The 19,104-nt window shown below is 41.4% G+C and overlaps 1 long non-coding RNA gene across 4 annotated transcripts in view; it reads left to right on the forward strand.

Moving 5' to 3' along the window:
- The window catches only part of LOC141139794 (uncharacterized), a 1,361,894-nt gene that overhangs the window by 853,934 nt on the left and 488,856 nt on the right, over window positions 1-19,104 (forward strand). The window lies entirely within an intron of this gene.

A 19,104-nucleotide genomic window follows, 5' to 3' on the forward strand; every position in this document is an offset into this window, starting at 1 on the left:
GGGTTGTGAAGAACCCTTCTTAACATTTTTCCCGGATCGGGTGGTCCTTATCCCAATGCTGGGTTCTAACCCAAAAGTGTCCTCTGTGTTCCATGATAATCAAGAGATAGTCTTGCCCACGTTTAGGTCTCTGGAGTCCTCTGAGATTCATCCTCTGGATGTAGGGGAAGCAATTAAAGAATATCTGACAATGACTTCTCCCTTCAGACGTTCTGACCATCTATTCATCCTACACTCGGGAAGTAACAAAGGAAAGAAAGCCTCAGTTAGGACACTCGCTACTTGGATTGTTCAAACTATTCAACAAGCATACAGGGCGAAGGGCTTGGCTCCTCCACAGGCGGTGACAGCTCACTCCACCAGAGGAATGGCAGCTTCATGGGCGGCAGCTCGACATGTGGCCCCAGACACCATTTGCAAAGCAGCCTCTATTAACACTTTCATGTCTCATTACTGTATTGAGCCTGCTTCATTATCCTCTGTAGACTTTGGTTTGAGAATCCTATCGGTTGATAGGACAAATTAAAATTTTTGTTTGATTCAGCATACCCACCCGTGTGGTTGGCTAGTTATTTCCCACATGTAGGCTGCCATGGAGTCTGTCAGGAAAAAGGAAAATTTATTATCAAATACGTACCGTAATTTTCCTTTCCTGATGGACTCCATGGCAGACGGAGTTCCCATCCATTGGTCAAAGAGTAGGCTAGTTACGGAACGCAGTAGCTAGTGGTGAGTACTCATTTATGGGAATGGGGTCCTATAGCATTGGAGAGGAGGCGGGGTAAACCCACACGTAGACTGCCATGGAGTCCATCAGGAAAGGAAAATGACGGTAAGTATTTGATAATAAATTTTCCTTTATCCCACTCTACGCTCAGGATTGCACTCAGCACTCAGGATCTAATCCTTCTCTATTTAATCTCCCTGGAACTATAGCACCAACCATTAACGTCTTCTGAAGTTTAGTGTTGCAGGATCTCGACAAATTACCTCACAAAAAGGTTTATACCCACCCAGACATTAATGTTGATTTAAAACAACTCTGTCAACTAAACAATTTGATTATTCGTCCCGCCGACATAGGTGGGAGGATTGTCATATTGGACAAGTATAACTATGTGAAGGAGATGATTAGGATCTTGGATGACCCTGGTGCATATACTCCCACCCCACGAATCCTACCATTGACTACAAGAATGCCCTGACAGATTTGGTTAATGAAGGTTTCTCATTGGGGATTCTTGATAAGAAAGAGAGAAGTTTTCTTGTGTCATTAGCTCCACACATTCCTGCTATATACTACCTTCCCAAGGTGCATAAGGACCCTGTCAATCCCCCTGTCCGTCCCATCATCAGTGGGATTGACTCGGTCACTTCTTGAATCAATAGATATGTAGATTTCAAACTTCAACACATTGTCAGATTGATCTCAAGGACACTCGGGATAGTATTCGACTTCTTGAGTCAGTTGACTTTAGGGAAGGTATGATTTTGGTGACAGCGGATGTAGCCTCACTTTATACATGCATACCTCATGATCTGGGCTTCTCCGCTGTCGAGCATTATCTATCCAAGGATACTGTTCTTCCTTTAGTTCAACAGGATTTCATCATGCAACTTTTCAAGTTCGCTACCCAACACAACTATTTCTGATTTCAAAACCAATTTTATTTACAAAAGAAGGGTGTGGCCATGGGGGCCAAGTTCGCTCTGAGCCCAATGGGAGGAGTATGTCATCTATGCCCTTCAGGGAGCTGAGCTGGTCCTCTGGGCTACGTATATTGACATCCTCCTCCTATGGGATGGTGATCATGAGTCTTTTGATGTGTTCATGGCTGTACTTAATCTCAATAATAGGGGTATTGCCCTGAGCTATGAAGCCAGTCTCACCGCCATTCATTTCTTGGACTTAGAGATATCGGTTGTCAATCGTCATCTTGAATTTAAGACCTATTTTAAGCCTACCGACCGGAACGGCTATATTCCGGTCTATAGTTGTCATCATGCACAATGGCTTAAATCCGTTCCACGCAGCTAGTTCCTGCGTTTACGCAGGAACTGTACCAGGACCATTGATTATTTTTCACAATCTTTGGCTCTTTGGAAGGGCTATAGATCCACAGATTTAGATGTTGAGTTCAACGGAATATCTCAGATTGATAGAAGATCCTTGCTAAGCCTGCTTTGGACAACAGGTTTAGATGGTCTTTTTTTACTACTTACTCTGTCCAATCTTTTAGGGATTAGGGAAGTTTTTAAAAAACATTGGAAAATTCTTCAAAGCGATAGATATCTAGGTCCAGCCCTTTCAGAACAAGCTTTGGTTATATTTAGAGGTGCATGGTCAATACAGATGCAGATTGCACCTAATGTGATCGATCCCCCTAAGATAACTTCTTTCTTCCAGCAGTGCAAGGGTTAGTATTAAGAAGGGTAAAACCAATCATAGCGTTCCACAGCACTATTTAGAATACCATAACAAAGACCCCATGGGAACACACTTCCAGATTATTGATATGTTTGTACCCTATTGGAGGGGAGAGTCTTGCCTCCGGGGAGTTTCCCGTTTGGAAACATACTGGATATATGAGCTTAAATCCTACTCGCCGTTCAGGATGAACGTAGAGTGGGATATTAACTCTTTCATCAATAAATCCTAAAAAAACCCTCTTTTTCTTTCTTCTTTTTCCTTTTTATTCTCACCATTATTATTATTTGTATCAATGTATTATTGGTTTGTATTTTTGTACATTGGTTTGTATTAATGTACAACAATCGCATTCTTTGTTTGTTTATTGGATATAACCCTCTGTCTGTTTCCACACATGGATTCTTATTGATTAACTTGGTATAAGTTTAAGTCAAGTTTAGACGAGCTATGATATATCTTCTTTCTCTTGGTTTAGATGAGTCATGTTACAGGCTTTCTTCCTTTGGTGTGGTACTGTCATCCTCCTGCCAATGGTGTAAGTAGAATGGCGCACTGACCTATGAGGCTAGCCGTCATGTATTTTTGGTGTGGATTTGCTTACTTGGACTGTTTGGTCCCAGTTCTGTACGTTGCGCCTGGCTTTGTCATGTCATGACGTCTTTAGCCTGTCAGTTTTTTTACATCAATGTCACTGTGCACGGCTCCCTTTAAATTGGGTAGTTTTGTTCAGTGACATATGTTTCAATTATTGGTGCTGCTTTACTCTTATAGTTACACCCCTAGATATGTTCATTCCGATGAGACATGCTATGCTCATGTTTGTCCAGTGGGGGCGTTTTGGCCGTGGTGGTGTCAAGCTTGGTGCCACGTGACTGAATCTGCCCTCCACTATGAGCACACTCCTATTGGGAAGGATTGGTTGCCATGGGTCAATTGATGTTTGCAACATGGCTATCAGCTGACTCATGTCATAGGTTCTGTTTTTACATGTGACTTAATTCTCGGGAGCCATGACTACTTCCGGTCGCGTGACCAGTGACATCCGGTTGCGATCATGTGACCGGACTGGACTTACATCGCATGTTTTGTTTATAGACATGTGACTTAACCTTTTGGGAGCTATGACCACTTCCGGTCGCATGACCAGCAACATCCGGTTGCGATCGCGTGACCGGATCGGCTCTCATTCATTGTCTTTGCAGACAGCAGACCTATGGCCATGGCCATTGGTCGCCGCTATCTGCGGGGTGGATCCAGTCTGGTTTCCATGGTGGTTACTTCCTTTTTACTTCCTTTCAGCCATGTGACCTGTGGATCCTATTATTGTAATTGGCTCCTACCCGTCATGTGGTCGATCACACCTGTTTTTCGCGGGCTTTTACACTGGGCGTTTGCCATGTGCTAGCCACGCTACTTCCGGGTCATTTCTATATATAGATCTGGGTCACTGTGGAGCCGGTGTCCGGCCCCATGTGACTAGATGTCTTTCATACCATTGGCCCCCAGATTGAGGCTTGGAGCTCATATGGTCAGGTGATCGGTTTTCCACCAATCACTGGCCTTGAATGGTGGAAGTTCAATTGGTCCCCAATTATTGGTTCCTTTAATTCTTATGAAACTTATAAATATGAGCAATGTGAGGGAGCTGTTGTACGCCCCAGTTGAAGAGTCGGGCATGGCTTTCTGCTTCTCACATTGCCCCCCATTTTTTACTCTGTGATCACAGTTTTTACTCTTATATATGTATGCTGGTTTTTAGAAAAAAAAAAAACCCTTTTTTTGACCTACAACATATGTAGTAATTTTTTCTATACTTTTTGACGAGAGTTCCTGTGCGGTCCAGTTTTACCTCCTGTACCCAAGTTCCAGTCCTGGTGTTTTCAACATTTGAAGTCCAGTAGAGCGGCTGTTTACAACATTCCTTGGAGTCATATTTGGAGGTCTTTGGTCCCCTGGAGCCTCGTTGATTTGCCAGTGTTCAGGATCCTTGCCTTTATGACTTGTTGCTGACATTCGAGACCACTCGTTCTGGTAAGAGTAGATTTACTTTACCTGTTTCCTGATTGAAGATGTACCACTTTTGATGCCCTCATTGTCGGAGTGTTCCAGTGCATTACACCCTTTACCAGCCACTTTTTAGTAGTGGACTTTGTATTGGTCCTTTTCAGGACTGTTCAAGGCACTGAACTTTTTTCACATTTTTATTATCATCATATGACCACATCATTTTGGATTCCTCACAAACCTATGTATATGTGTTTATTTTCTAGCGCTACATTTTATATTCATTCACTTTTTAGCATTTTCGTCACATGTTTGTGTAGCAGCTTCTTATTTACTTTAGAGTTAGCACAGTAATATCCACATTCACACTTATCTGTATGTGAGAAAGCAACAAAAGGGGGGTTACCATTACGCCACAGTGTTGCAGTATTGCCACAGTGGTGTAGCAAAATGGTCAGAGTGTACTAATTAAGTAGATACCGGTCACCCCCACATGATGGAAAAGCATGCAGGGGGACCCTTGGCATAGGACTAATTTGCCTTGGTAGTATGCCACAAAGGATTGTAGGTCAAAAGACTAAATAAAGATAACATCCAACAGTGTGGTACATCCTCCTAGATGCTCAGCACCATTTGGAGAGAAGTGTGAGAAGCTGGGAGATATACCTGTGAGGCACTAATTAGCTCCAATTGTGTGCTGAACGATTGGAGACAGCTGGTCCAAGTGTGACGACGGCGGCGCCAAATGATGATGCCGCACATCTGTCACGGGGTCCTTAGGCGCCGTGGTGCGTGGGGCAGGCCCGTCCGGGGCTGCATCCCGCATCACCGCACCACCAGCGCGCACATGTGGCCACCATCTGCGTCTCAAAGTGGGACGCAAACAGGAAGAGCCAGCAGAAACCACAGCCTTGATGGCCAATTAGTCCAGAGTGTCCCTGGGTGGGACCAAGAGAGGATCTGGGCATGCTGGGTAGTGCGGCAACAAACCAACACTACACCAATGTCGCATTGGAGAAAGTGGTGGCGTCATCAGTCAAAAGCTTCTAATTTCACTCCCTACACTAAAGATCTAGTTCACAAACACTTGACTGGAACCTCGCCAGATATAGTTTGAAATTAAAGGCCTCATTCAGGCCTGGTGTTTGGGTTGCTTTGAGATGGAAGATCCTTCTTAATTTAAGTTGTAAAAGCAATTTATTGGAGTCGCCCTCTCTTGGGTCGGGATCAATGTGGTCCAGTGCAAGGAACTTCACAGTGGGAGTGGAGTCCCCATGCACTGAACGACTATGTCTCCCAAGTGGTAAGCTGGGATCCTTTTTGGTGATATGTGCCTATAAATTCTACGCCAGAATTCCAACTTGGTTTTTCCCACATAATAACAGCTATACTCACATGACAATAGATATACTATGCCAGGGGTGCGGTAGTTTACAAAATGTTGGGGTTCAAAAGAGCCCCCCATTTGGCAGAGTAATGTACTTTTGTGTGTCCATATATTGACAATTGCAATGGCCACAACGAAAGGTTCCTGTAATTTTATTGGTCTTTGGCATGGCCCCCTTGAATTTGCTGTGGACTAATTTGTCCTGTAGAGAGGGTGCCCTCTTAAAAATAATCTGTGGCTGCTCAGATACAAATGACCCCAAAGAGCCATCCATACTGAGCAGATACCAATATTTTTGCAAAATTGCACTGATTTGTTTGTGTTGATGACAGAATTTAGTTATAACTCTGGTGATGGTGTAATCTTTTGTTGTTCTTTGTGAAAAGAGTAAATCATGGCGTTTTTTTACTTTTCGCTTTTTTGTAGGCCTTTTTAAGAATTTTATTGGAGTATCCTGTGTCATGTAATCTTGTGTGTAAGGTTTGGGCCTCTTTTTCAAAAGGGACATAGTTGGAACAATTCCGTCGTGCCCTAATGTATTGTGGAGCTTAGCAATGCTTTGGGGGTGAAAGCTGGAAGCCTCCAATATTGTGTTTCCTGGGTGTCGGTTTATGGAATAGTTTGCTGGAGAGATGACCATCCGAGTGTTTGGTTATGTTGAGGTCCAAAAAGGTGATACTATTGGAACTATGGTTCATAGTAGATTTCAAACTGAATGAATTCTCTTGCTTAATATAATCAAGGAATTGATTCAAGAGTGTCAAAGAGCCATTCCATAAAAGTAGGATGTTGTTATGTCGTTGATATAGCGATACCAACCTAGAGCATATTGGGTAAACGTTGTTGCTGTCTCATCAAAAAATAGGGAGCGCTCCCACTCCCCCAGGTATAAGTTGGCATAGGAGGGAGAACAACATGTTCCCATAGCCACTCCTTTCACTTGGAGGTAGTGGGAGACCATAAATGAAAAACAATTTAGTCTTATTATAAATTCAAGGGATGCCAAAATGAATTTAATCATATTGGAATTGTAGTGGCCTTGTCGGAGAAGTGCGTGTTGTGTGGCTGATAAGCCTCTGTCATGAGGTGTTGAGCTGTAAAGGGCCTTGAGAACGATGGCCAAAAGAACAGTGTGGCCATTGAAGTGGAGGCCATCAAGCATCTGTAAAAGGTGAATGGTGTCTTTGATATATGATGGTAATACCTCCACTAGGGGCTGTAGTTGACTGTCTACAAACCTACTGAGATTCTCAGTGAGACTGCCTCCGAAACAATAGGCCTTCCAGGAGGTTTTTTTGTTTTTTATGCACCTTGGGAAGGGTGTAGCAGGTGGCTTCACAGAGAAAGTTGACTCTTATGCCCCGTACACACGATCAGACATTGATCGGACATTCCGAAAACAAAATCCATGTTTTTTTTCCGACGGATGTTGGCTTGTTTTGCATACACACGGTCGCACAAAGTTGGCGGAATTTCCGATCGCCAAGAACGCGGTGATGTACACCACGTACGACGAGACTAGAAAAGGCCAGTTCAGAACCAAGCGCGGCACCCTTTGGGCTCCTTTTGCTAATCTCATGTTAGTAAAAGTTTTGTGAGAGACAATTCGCGCTTTTTCAGACTCGTGGTTTTCAGATCGTTTTCTGCTGTTCAGTTTGTGCTTGTGGATTTGTATCTGCTCTTCAGTGCGTGCAGCAAGTGACGCATGACTCTTGCCATTGTGTTCTTGTTTGTTACTGTTTTTCAGGTCGCTCTTCACAGGCCTTGCTGTTCTTCAGTGCGTTCTGTTACTTCATTCTGAGCAGTCGACCATTTTCTAGCCATGTTGCGTATACGTACTCCTCGTAGAGTTCGTGCTGTGCGGGGGCTTGGTATTGGGGTCCTTACCTTGACACAAGTCCAGTCCATGAACAGGGTGGGGAGGAGTTCATGGACCAAGAATTGGTTGCTTCAGCGTGACCAGTTCTGTCACATGCCTTTGCTCCGTGAAATCCGTGAGAATAATCCTGATGATTTCAGGAACTTTCTCCGGATGACGGACCCCATATTTCACCGTTTGTTGGCTTTGCTGACCCCCTATATCAGCAGGCAGAATACTCTGCGCCTAGGACTACTCCGAAATCAAGTGTAGTAAACCAAAGCAGCTACTTAAAATGATAAACATATATGCATAAGCAATAAAGCATAAATAAACGATGCCAAGTCTCTGATTCCTTATTGCAGCAGCGCTATGTGTCAGATGTCAAGACACATATAGATAAGACCAATGGTTAAAGAAGATTTTTAGGAAAGTTCAAAAAGATTGTAGTCTGTGGGTATGAAGAGTTTCTTTCACCAAGAGTAATCATCGCGTGAGGGGGTAACCCCCAGTGAGATTGCACTCACCACAATTCCAGCAAACACAAGCTTTTATGCTGTTATCTTTGATAGCTTTCCATCTTCTCTATCCAACCACCAGATGTCGCTAACACTCTCGATTAATGTTGTTTCATATAAGGGGAGAAAATAACATGCCCATATAGCGTAATATTGCTAAAGAAATTTTATTTATTGACATGCAAAATAACTCCCCCCTTATCAACTGTGTACCAGATAAAATAAACAGTAAAGCATTTGTAAAGTGCACTGTGCCTTAATTCCCGTCTCCCAGGAGGTGTTTCCAGAGCGCTCGCTGTATACAGCTGGTTTAACTCGCTTCCTGGTTCCTTCCGGTGCGTGGAACGCACACGTCACTTCCGGTGGATTACGACTCTGATGCGTTTCGTCACTTCCGGATGTCATCTGAGGGCCCTCATGTATTCACTTAACAATGTATTTTATCAGCTCCATAGTAGTACTTTACCCCAAACACCCCCTAAAATGTTTTTAAATGTGATTTGTGCTTTAAATTCAGGCAGAGTGCCAGAGGCTTTTTTGGGGGGTCCCCCAATCATTTGGAACCCTCCCTCCCCCCAACTGCTAAGTCAGCTGATAACAATTTTCTATCTATCCTCAATTATCTATCTGTTGACTTTGCCAAACCCATACACACTATACAGATTTATGGATGAATTCCCCAAAGCATGTAGTGCAAGGGCCTGCCTGTATACTTTCAAATGGTAAAGTTTTTGTATACTATTATTATCTTGATAGGTAATAGCAGAATGTCCAAATGTGCTCAAATGTGTACAATGTGTATTTATATCTTTGTATTATGACACTTCTTACCTGTCCAGTGGGCTGCCAATAGTGTAACTAAGGAGGGGCTGGCCAAAGTAATACCCATTATTTAGGCATTCATCTCTCAATGAAGTGGAGAGGGTTACCTGTCCAAGAGTCCCCCCCCCCCTATAATGTTAGAAATGGCCCATGAGAGGGGGTGGGGGAGGGGGAATTTGATAGATGTACCTTATACTTTGGTTTTTAAAAACTCCCTCAAATAAATGTTATCTTGATGTTGGCCAAGAATGTTTGTGTCTAATCTGCTTTCCCTGTTTATGTGCAAAATGACAATTTTTTTTTTCTTGTTTGACTCCACGGTTTCCTTCCACGCCACAGAAATGACAGACAGGAATGTGTCCTCCCACTTTGCCCATCGGTGGGACTTTCCTAACTGCGGAGGGGCAATTCATGGGAAACACGTCCACATCGTCCCACCACCCAACTCGGGGTCATACTATTACAACTATAAGGGGTTCAATAGTATTGTGATGTTGGCGGTGGTGTTGGCTACTTACGAGTTCCTGTATGTGGACATGGGGAAGAATGGCCGGATGTCAGATGGTGGAGTCATCGCCCAGACGGAGTTCTACAGGCGTCTCCAGAATGGCAGCTTGGACTTGCCACCTCCAGAAGACAATGTCGAAGGACTCCCATTCGTCTTCGTTGCAGATGAAGCATTTGCGCTGGGGGACCATCTTATGTGGCCATTCCCGATGAGGACCCTCACCCCAGACCAGAGGGTTTTTAATTACCGGGTGGCCAGAGCCAGAAGAGTGGTGGAGAACACATTTGGAATCATGGCCAGCCGGTTCCGCCTATTTCTTACACCCATACACATGGCAGAGTACAAACTGAATCATATGATCCTGGCGTGCTGTGTTCCACACAACTTTATACGGCAACATTCTGCCAACTATGCTGGCTCAGGCTGAGGCCTGAGGCTGGAATTCAAAATGAACCAACCCTGACGGCGCTTGAAAGTGGCCGTCCTGGCTTGCCCCCCTGAGTGCCCGTGATGTCCGTCTGAGATACCTTGAATACTTTGCGGGTAGGGGGGGCTATCGGTATGCCAGACAATGTCTGAAACCTTTTTCAAATAAAAAAAAGAATTTAACGACTAAAATCTTTGGTGACATTTACTGCTTGTGTTTCTTTTAGCTGACCCTGACAGAAATGTGGTGAGTCCTGAAAATGGCGTGATTGTGTAACATTACAAAGCATTATTGGGTGTTATTTACTAAAGGCAAAGACACTTTGCACTACAAGTGCACTTGAAACTGCACTTGTAGTGCAAAGTGGATTTTCCTTTAGGAAATAACCCCTATTGTCACTGAAAACACGAATTAGAGCACAACAAAAGTTTTGGAGTGTTGACACAATAATCCACACTTTCTTGATTAACAATCTTTTTAATACCAGCACAATCACATGTGCATTTAGAAAAGGTTTTTAAAACAAACCAACATGTTTGTTGTATATACATTTTTGGGGTCACATTAGAAAAAGTAGAAATGTCCATTTAAGATAAAACAGGCATGTTTAAAACAAACAAGAAAGACACAAATCTTGAACTTACAAAGTTCACATTTGGTAGAACTTGAAGGCAATATCAGACATGAGTATTTACAAACTGTGTTTGATATTGCGTTCAGATGGGGTGAATTCATCCCTAGAAAAGCCAAATTTTGAAGATGCACACCAATTTACGAATGTCAACATATGCTAGCTGCCATCACGGGGGATCTATTGACGTGTTTTGTGGGTGCAACCCCTTCCTCACAGCTACTTTATTATTGAGGAAGGGGTTGCACCCCCAAAATGCATCCATTGATCTCCCGTGATGGCAGATAGCACATGTTGACACACTGTGTGCCTCTTCAAAATTTGGCTTTTTGCAAATATGTCAAAAAATGTTAAAAATTTTTAGGTCACAAAAAGCCCCCCAAAAAATAGGGATTTTGAGCGGTTTTAAACTCTCCCTAAAACATCAATGATGTTCTTCAGAACGCCGATCAGGATCTGTTCACTTTCCGAGGTGAAATGCCCTGGATCCACAACATCACGATCACCTAAAAAGATAGAAACAAAAACACACCATGTATTATAAATATGCTGGCATGCATCTCTTACCTGAGCCTGTGGTCACAGACACTCACCTGTTGTGGTGCCAATTTCCACCATGTCTTCCTCCTCCTGCTCTGCTTGGCTTGGGTGGATTTCCCCTACTTCCAGAGGTGGGAGGTTTGTGGTCTCCTCAGATGAGGGGTGTCCTCCGAGTCTTTTATCCCCTATGTAAAAAAAAATAGGTATACTTAGCACACAGATATTTCATGGCAGAAATAGGAATATGAAACATTGCTTGGAAGTGGGGTACAATTGTCTATTTTGGCAGAGTTCCAAGATGTAGAATTTTTAGTGTCCTTTGTCAAGCTTCAATACTTTACCTGTTTTGTACAAGCTTCACAGATGGAGACACCCCTATAGTATACACTGGAGCACCTGTGTGGGCCCCCTAATAAAAAGGGTGTTCTTGTGTCCCACACTAGAGCTCCAGCGTCCAGATGTGTAAACAGCTACTGAGTGTCCTCACCTTACACAGAATCTAGTTTGCATTTCATTCTAGTTACAAACCCATCTACACAACCAAATTAAGTAGGCCATAAAAGATGTGGGCAAATGCATATGGCCAAAACAATGGTGTTTTCTAGGCCGAACAAACAATGTTTTATACGAACGAATAATGTGCCCATGAACATGAAAGTTGCAATTTTAAACTGGATAACAGTTAAGAAAAGCACATGGAGCAACACAAACATCATAAAAATAAAGAATAGGAACACAGCACAACTACTTACTTTTTTGCAGCACTCTCCGGATCTTTCTGTACTGCTCGTGCTCTCTTAATTTGAGGTCCGACCACTGCTTTCTGAGCTGATCTTTCGATCGTCGTACCCCAAAATTCCGGTGCAGACTCTTGACCACTTTCGCCATTATCTTGGCCTTTCTGACATTGGGGTTGGGGTAAGGTCCATACTTCCTGTCATAGTCGGCCCTCTTCAGGATGTCAACCATCTCCACCACCTCCACAAAGGACATATTTGAGGCCTTAAATCGTCTCCTTCTGGATCGGGACGTTTCTGCCTCCGGGCTTTCCTTCTCCTCCTCCTCGTTGGTGTAATTATCAGACACCTGCTCTGACTCCACCATGTGCTCTTCCCCACCGTGCCGAATAAGAAGGGGCGGGGAATAGACTAGAAAGAATGTCAGGGGCAGGCGGAGTTTCATGCATGCACAGTGTCTATAAAGCGTAACACACGTGCGTAGTACGTACGATCTGTGAGCGGAGGAAGGAGTAACGGAGGCACCGATCGTGATTGCGTAGGTAAGATTTAACATTGGGCCCATACTGCTTCTAGATTGAGGCCTGTATTTGTACAAGTTTAGAAGACTTTAGGCTGACATTAGGGTTTGTCTTGTGTTGTGTCTTGCAGTGAAAATGGATATCTTGAAAGATAAGGACTTTATGCCAATCTTCATTGATATGTTCAGGGAGCTGCCCTGTCTATGGCAGATAAACCACCCTGATTATAAGAACCAAACAAAGAGGAAGGCAGTGCTGGATAATTTGTTGGAATTTGTGAAGACGGTGATCCCCGCGGCAGACATCACCTATTTGAAGATCCTAATTGGTGGCCTGATGAACACTTATCTAAGGGAGCACAAGAAGGTCCAGGATTCCCAGAGATCAGGAGCTGCTGATGACATTTATGTCCCCAGGCTGTGGTACTATGACAGGCTGCATTTTCTGGCAGGTCAGACTGAACCCAGGCCAGCACTCTCCACTCTTCCTTCCATGCTTCCTTCCCCCCCAGCTGAGGCTTCTGACGCCCAACCTGGGCCTTCCAGGCAGCAACATGTGGAGGAGATTGAGCCAGGTATAGCATTCTTCTAAATATTTCTGGTTGTCCAATTAATGATGTTAAATAGATGTTAGTTTGGATTGCTAATTTATGATTGTGATTGATGAAGCAAAAACTAAAACCATGTCCCTTTTTCATACACAGGGAAGTCTCAGCCAGGAGGTGGCCGGGCCAAGCAGGCTGCCTGATACCCAGGTCCCTCCCCTACACCTTCAAAGAAAAAGTGTCAGGAAGAGGAGTAACCTGGAGGAGGCTGCCATAGGCCTCTTTTGGAAGGCTACAGAGGCCCTAAGAACCCCCCACACTGTGGAGAAGGACTTTGCTGGCATAACTGCCTGCAAAATGATGCAGATGGAGGAGGACCAATGACTCCTGTGTGAGTTATTAATTTTGGAAGCTCTCAATAAGGGGTTGAGGGGTCAAATAACATGTGCTACCCACATTTGTGACCTCACACATAGTCCTCCTCCTCCTCCTCCAGGTCCTACTCCTCCTCCTCCTCCAGGTCCTACTCCTCCTCCTGCCACATCTCCAACACCAGAGCCACAGCCGGGAAGGAAGCTTGGAAGGAAGACCAGAGAGTGATGACCCTGGGTTCAGTCTGGTCTGGCAAAAGATGCAGCCTCTTGTAGTACCACAGCCTGGGGACACAGATGTCATCTGCTGCTTTCCGGATCTCTGGGACTTCTGGACCAGATTGCGCTCCCTTATATATGGACTCCTCAGGCCACCAATTTTGCTGTAAAATAATTGATGTGTGCCCTGGGGGTCCAAGGCTTCGCCAATTTTTGATGTTTATCCAGCATTGCGTCCCTCTTTGTTTGGTTCTGAGCCCTTAATAAAGGAATTTTGGGTTCAATTATACTCGCCTATGTGTGTTTTCCTTCAAAAAGGACAGTTAGTTTGTGAGGAGGCAGGTACATTTCAAAAATACAATGTGAAATTAACAAGGGACACCAACACCAAGCAACCTCCTTGAGATTAAATAATACAAGATGATAATGGTGTTGTGGTAACTTGACATATAAAACACACACAAAAATATTATGGAGTAAAACCAATTAAAAAAAAAAACATCAGTCTTGAAAAAAAAACAAAACAAAAAAAAAGAAAAAACAAAAAACAAATTTGGTCAGATGTGACAAATCAAAATATATTGAGGAAATCACAATAAATAATAAAGAAAGAAGTTTTTTAGAACTCTGTGTGAATATGAGCAGCAAATTCAACTACTTCATTCTTCTCACATTATAAAGAAGAAGAGAGTGTGCTGTATTAAACCATTTTTTACATTGCAGCGTGACGAAAGTACTCTATCCATTCCGAACGCTAATTTTACCAGACCGAGCTGTTCCGTCTCGGAATTTCTTCTGAGCATGCGTGGCACTTTGTGCGTCGGAATAGTCCACACATAGTCGGAATTGACGCGATCGGATTTTGTTGTCGGAAAATTTTATTGCCTGCTCTCAAACTTTTGTGTGTCGGAAAATCCGATGGAAAATGTCCGATGGAGCCCACACATTTCCGACAATAACACTTTGCGATTTCACATTTTCCGTCGGAAAATCCAACCGTGTGTACAGGGCATTATATATTCCCATGTGTTCTTGTCCATGATGTTATGGTAATAAGCCTCATCGACAAGAAGATAGAATTCACAAGTGCAGTCATTTATTAACGATTTTTTTATAAGTCTATACCAGTCATGGTTGTTTAATATGGTTTCACACATATTAACATAGTCCATGTTGTTTTGGACAACAATATTACCACCGGTTGGCTTTATTATGTGTTGATTTTGCATGAGCGATCGTAATGCTTTACACCTTGGCAAAAATGGTCCCAAGGTCAATGGTGTCAATAAGATCATCTGGTTCGTTCTCCTCTAATAAGGCAGTTAGGTTATCAATAGCTTCCAGGTTTTGTTGTGTATATGAAAGATTGGAAATGTTCAGTTTTTTGGCATTCAGGCCCTTCAATAGTAGATTATAGACATGTGCACAGCCAAAAAATTTGTTCATTTTCGTTTTCGTTTCATTAGTTTATTATTTTTTTTCGTTTTTCGGGTCATTCATTATGATCGCGATTCGTAAATTTGTTCATTCGTAAATTCGTAAATGCGTTAGTTCGTACATTCATACATTTGTAAATTCGAACATTCGCTCATTCGTACATTCGTTCATTCGTACATTCGTACATTTTTACATTTGTACATTCGTAAATTCTTACATTCGTAAATTCGTACATTTGTAAATTAGAAAATTCGGAAATTTGTAAATTTGAAGTTTGAAAATCCAAAAACCCGAAAATTCAAAAATCTGAAATAGTATCTAACTATTAAATTATAAGTATTGTAATTTCCTTTCAAATTTGACTGTCAGTGAACGTAACAAATACGAATTTATCCGAAGTTACGAATTATCCAAAATGAATGCTGCATCTAAACAAATGGAACAGAACAAATTAATAATAAATAATAATAATAAAACGTTGTTATTATTATTATTATTGTTATTTATTATTATTAATTCATTACGCTCCATTCCATTTTTTCGGATCATTCATAACTTCGGATAAATTTGTATGTGTTACGTTCACTAACAGCCAAATTTGAAAGGAAATTACAATACCTATCATTTCAAAGTTACTAGTAATTACTAATAGTTAAGTTATTATTAGTTAACTATTATTTCAGATTTCCGAATTTTCTAATTTACAAATTTACAAATTCACTAATTTACTAATGTACGAATGTAGATTTTTAAATTGTGAATGTACGAATGTACGAATGCCCGAATTTACGAATATTCAATTTTATCGAATTTACAAATATTCGGAAAAAATTCGTTAAACGGGGTTTTCGTTAATTCGGATATTCCCGAATTAACGAATTTGTCGAAATTCGTTAAAAAACGAATTCGGAACGAAACAAATTGCACATGCCTAGTAGATTACGTACAAAGAGCTGTATGTCCTTTATAGCTTCAAATTTATCAATCTGTACTATGGACAGAAAGTAAGCCTCTTTTCCAAGACACTCATTTCATCCTGTGTTAAAGCGTAGTTCTGCTAAAAAAATTCTTAATAGTACTTCCTTGTTAAACTTTTCAAATTTATCCTAAAGTTTTTTGTCCAGCTCATCGTATAACACATATGCTTGAAATTTGGTGAGCTGGCCATTAAGGATATCAATCCTAGTATTCAACTCTAATAGGCCAAAAGAGCATTGTTTAAGCACCTTTTCCCAGGTTTTGTTTTGAAAAAAGGGTCAATTCTCTCAAAAGAGGGGAATATCTGTACTCTCAAACTGAAAGGGTTGACGTTTTCTTTCTATTAATCCTCAAAGGATTTTATGTGCCAAAAAAGAGATGCCTTCTTCTCCACTAATTGTGTAAGAGTGGAGAAGGCAAAGGTGATCTCAGATTCAACTAGTTCGTTGGTATCAAACTCTTTGAGAGTCTTTGACATCAAAGTTTCCCAATCACCTCTCAAATAGTTGGCCATGTTATCAGGGACCTTGGCTGGAAAGGAACAGAGATGTATGTATCTCTAAGCTAAAACAAAGCCACTGTATATGGTAAGGTATAAAGGCCATAGAAACCAAGGCAAACGTAAAAATGGTCAAGAAAGTAAAATATTAGCCAGTCAGATAGAGACAAGTCAACTAAACAAATGCTATAAAAAGTGGTGGGATACACACATTCAGTCATCAGATGAGGGGATATAAAGGCGGTAAGCTCAGAAGAATGATAAAATAAAAGAGGATTGATAGCTGTGTATAGAAGCATTCTGTCTAATCCAAATAGAACAGCAAAAAAAAAGAGAACCTGGTGCCTGACGGTCACGGTTTTACCCCTCAGGATTTAAGTAGACAGACCACAAATGTATAAAAGAGTATGAGTTTATTACAAAAAAATACATAAATAAGTACAAAATAATTAGATCATAAAATTCTGAATGTGAAACAAGCTACCCTGACAGGTAAAGATGGGCTAGCAGGATGAAATATTGGCGAAGACACCTAACATGTTTTGGACCTCCACGTTCCTTCTTCAGAGGTTTTGATGTCAGTTGGGTGAAAAAGGGTTTCTATAAAGTGAATATATAGTATATAAATTAGTAAAATTAATGACAAAAAGTATAAACATTTAGATAAATGAACATGTCTCTATAAAATTGCTGGCAAGAAATATGTATATATATATATATATATATATATATATATATATATATATATATATATATATATACACACAAACTCACTATACTCACAAGTTGCAACATACAGTGGTATAACAGCCAGAGGTAAGATGTTATATTGCTCCACAGGCTCCGCGACGCAGCCAAGGCATCCCAAAGATGGAAGGTGGGAGACACAGGTGGGGGAGGTAATCAGTAGATGCTGCATTACAAGGACCCCAGAGGCTTTGGAACTGAATGTCCCTACCAGGGGATGGCCAGCGACCTCAGGGGTCGTATTAAAAAATAGTAATATTTAAAAGGTCCGTTCATATAGACCTTACACCCTACTGTACCAATTGTATTGAAAATCGTGCCTCGCTCATTATGTGATCTCAATATCTGATGATGTATACAATTGGTCTTAAGTTACATGATCTTTGTTATCTGTAAACCTTTTAATAAACATTATTGGGAAAAAATAAAAAAGGTAATATGGTGAGATGCTTATCTGTATGTGAGAAAGCAAAAAAAGGGGGGGGGGAGTTACCATTACCATTACCAGTGTAACAGTATTGTCATAGAGGTGTAGTAAAATGATCAGAGTGTACTAATTAAGTAGATGCAGGTCACCCACACGTGATGGAAAAGCATGCAGGGGACCCTTGGCATAGGACTAATCTGCCTTGGTAGTATGTCACAAAGAATTGTAGGTGAAAAGACTAAATACAGTACCTATAAAGATGACATCCACTATTCTGGAATATATAAGAAATTTGTTGGACAAATTCTAGTGTCAGAATCTCATATCCACATCTCTGTTGGGTCAATAGAAAAAGAAAGAGAGAGTATCACTCTCTCGTAGAATGATGTGATTTTAACGGATATGTTTTTCTGTCATTGAGATAAGCACAACCACAACGATATAAATAAAATATATTTATTACAAAATACAAAATATAAAATGATACATTAATAACATTCGGTCATATACATATAAGACCACAGTTGATACTCAGTCCAAAGGCTTGAACAGAAGCTTGTATATGCCGATAGCCAACGCGTTTCGCAGACTAATTATCTGCTTCTTCGGGGTGGCTCAACATGCATCTATAACAATGACCAAGTTCCAAAAAATGACAACATTAGTATCAACATTGATTACATTTCTTTACAATATTAACAATATATTATACAATTGATATGGGTGCTCACCAAAACTTTTTGATACTGACAAGAGAACGATCCCAACATCAAAGAGAGCATTGGCGAATCCCCATACAATGAAAGCATTGATGCCAGAAACCAGCTTGGTCTGATGGGCGTCGGACCATATAAAAGGCACAATCGTCTTGACCAATGGTAATCTAAAGGCACCAAACGTATGTATTCAGATGCAAAGTACTTCACATCACCACTTATGTAAGGAACAAATATAACGGAAGTATTGGCAGATGGAGGTGCAAAATGGGAAAGCTGACAAATAGTTGGTAGATAGGGTGCAATCTACCAACTATTTGCCAGCTTTCCAGTTTTTGCACCTCCATTTCCTTCTTGAAGATTTTTAAGTAGTGAGCCATTTTTCTTACCTTGTCGTATGCTTTTTCTTCCTAGTGTCAATTAAACGCACAGGAAGTTGGCTAAGTGTGTTTGCAACTGGCAGTTTCATATTCAGTGGCCAGTTATAAAATAATAGCTCTAGTCCTGTTTATGCTCTATGCTATAATCTTATATGCTCAATATTAATAATTTTTGGGGGACATTGAATGGCCATCTATGTGATAGCCGCTCATGTCCACCTGTGCTGCATGACATGAGCTTATATGCCATGCATTTTAACCTATATGGGGGTTGACCCATATGGCTGTATGTTTCATCCATATTAATATGTGCCACTGTGCTAACATGCTGCCAATACTTCCATTATATTTGTTCCTTACATGTGTGGTGATGTGAAGTACTTTACATCTGAACACGTATGT

This window comes from Aquarana catesbeiana, linkage group LG04, assembly GCF_042186555.1.
Source record: "Aquarana catesbeiana isolate 2022-GZ linkage group LG04, ASM4218655v1, whole genome shotgun sequence".
In the NCBI taxonomy this organism is placed as follows: Eukaryota; Metazoa; Chordata; class Amphibia; order Anura; family Ranidae; genus Aquarana; species Aquarana catesbeiana.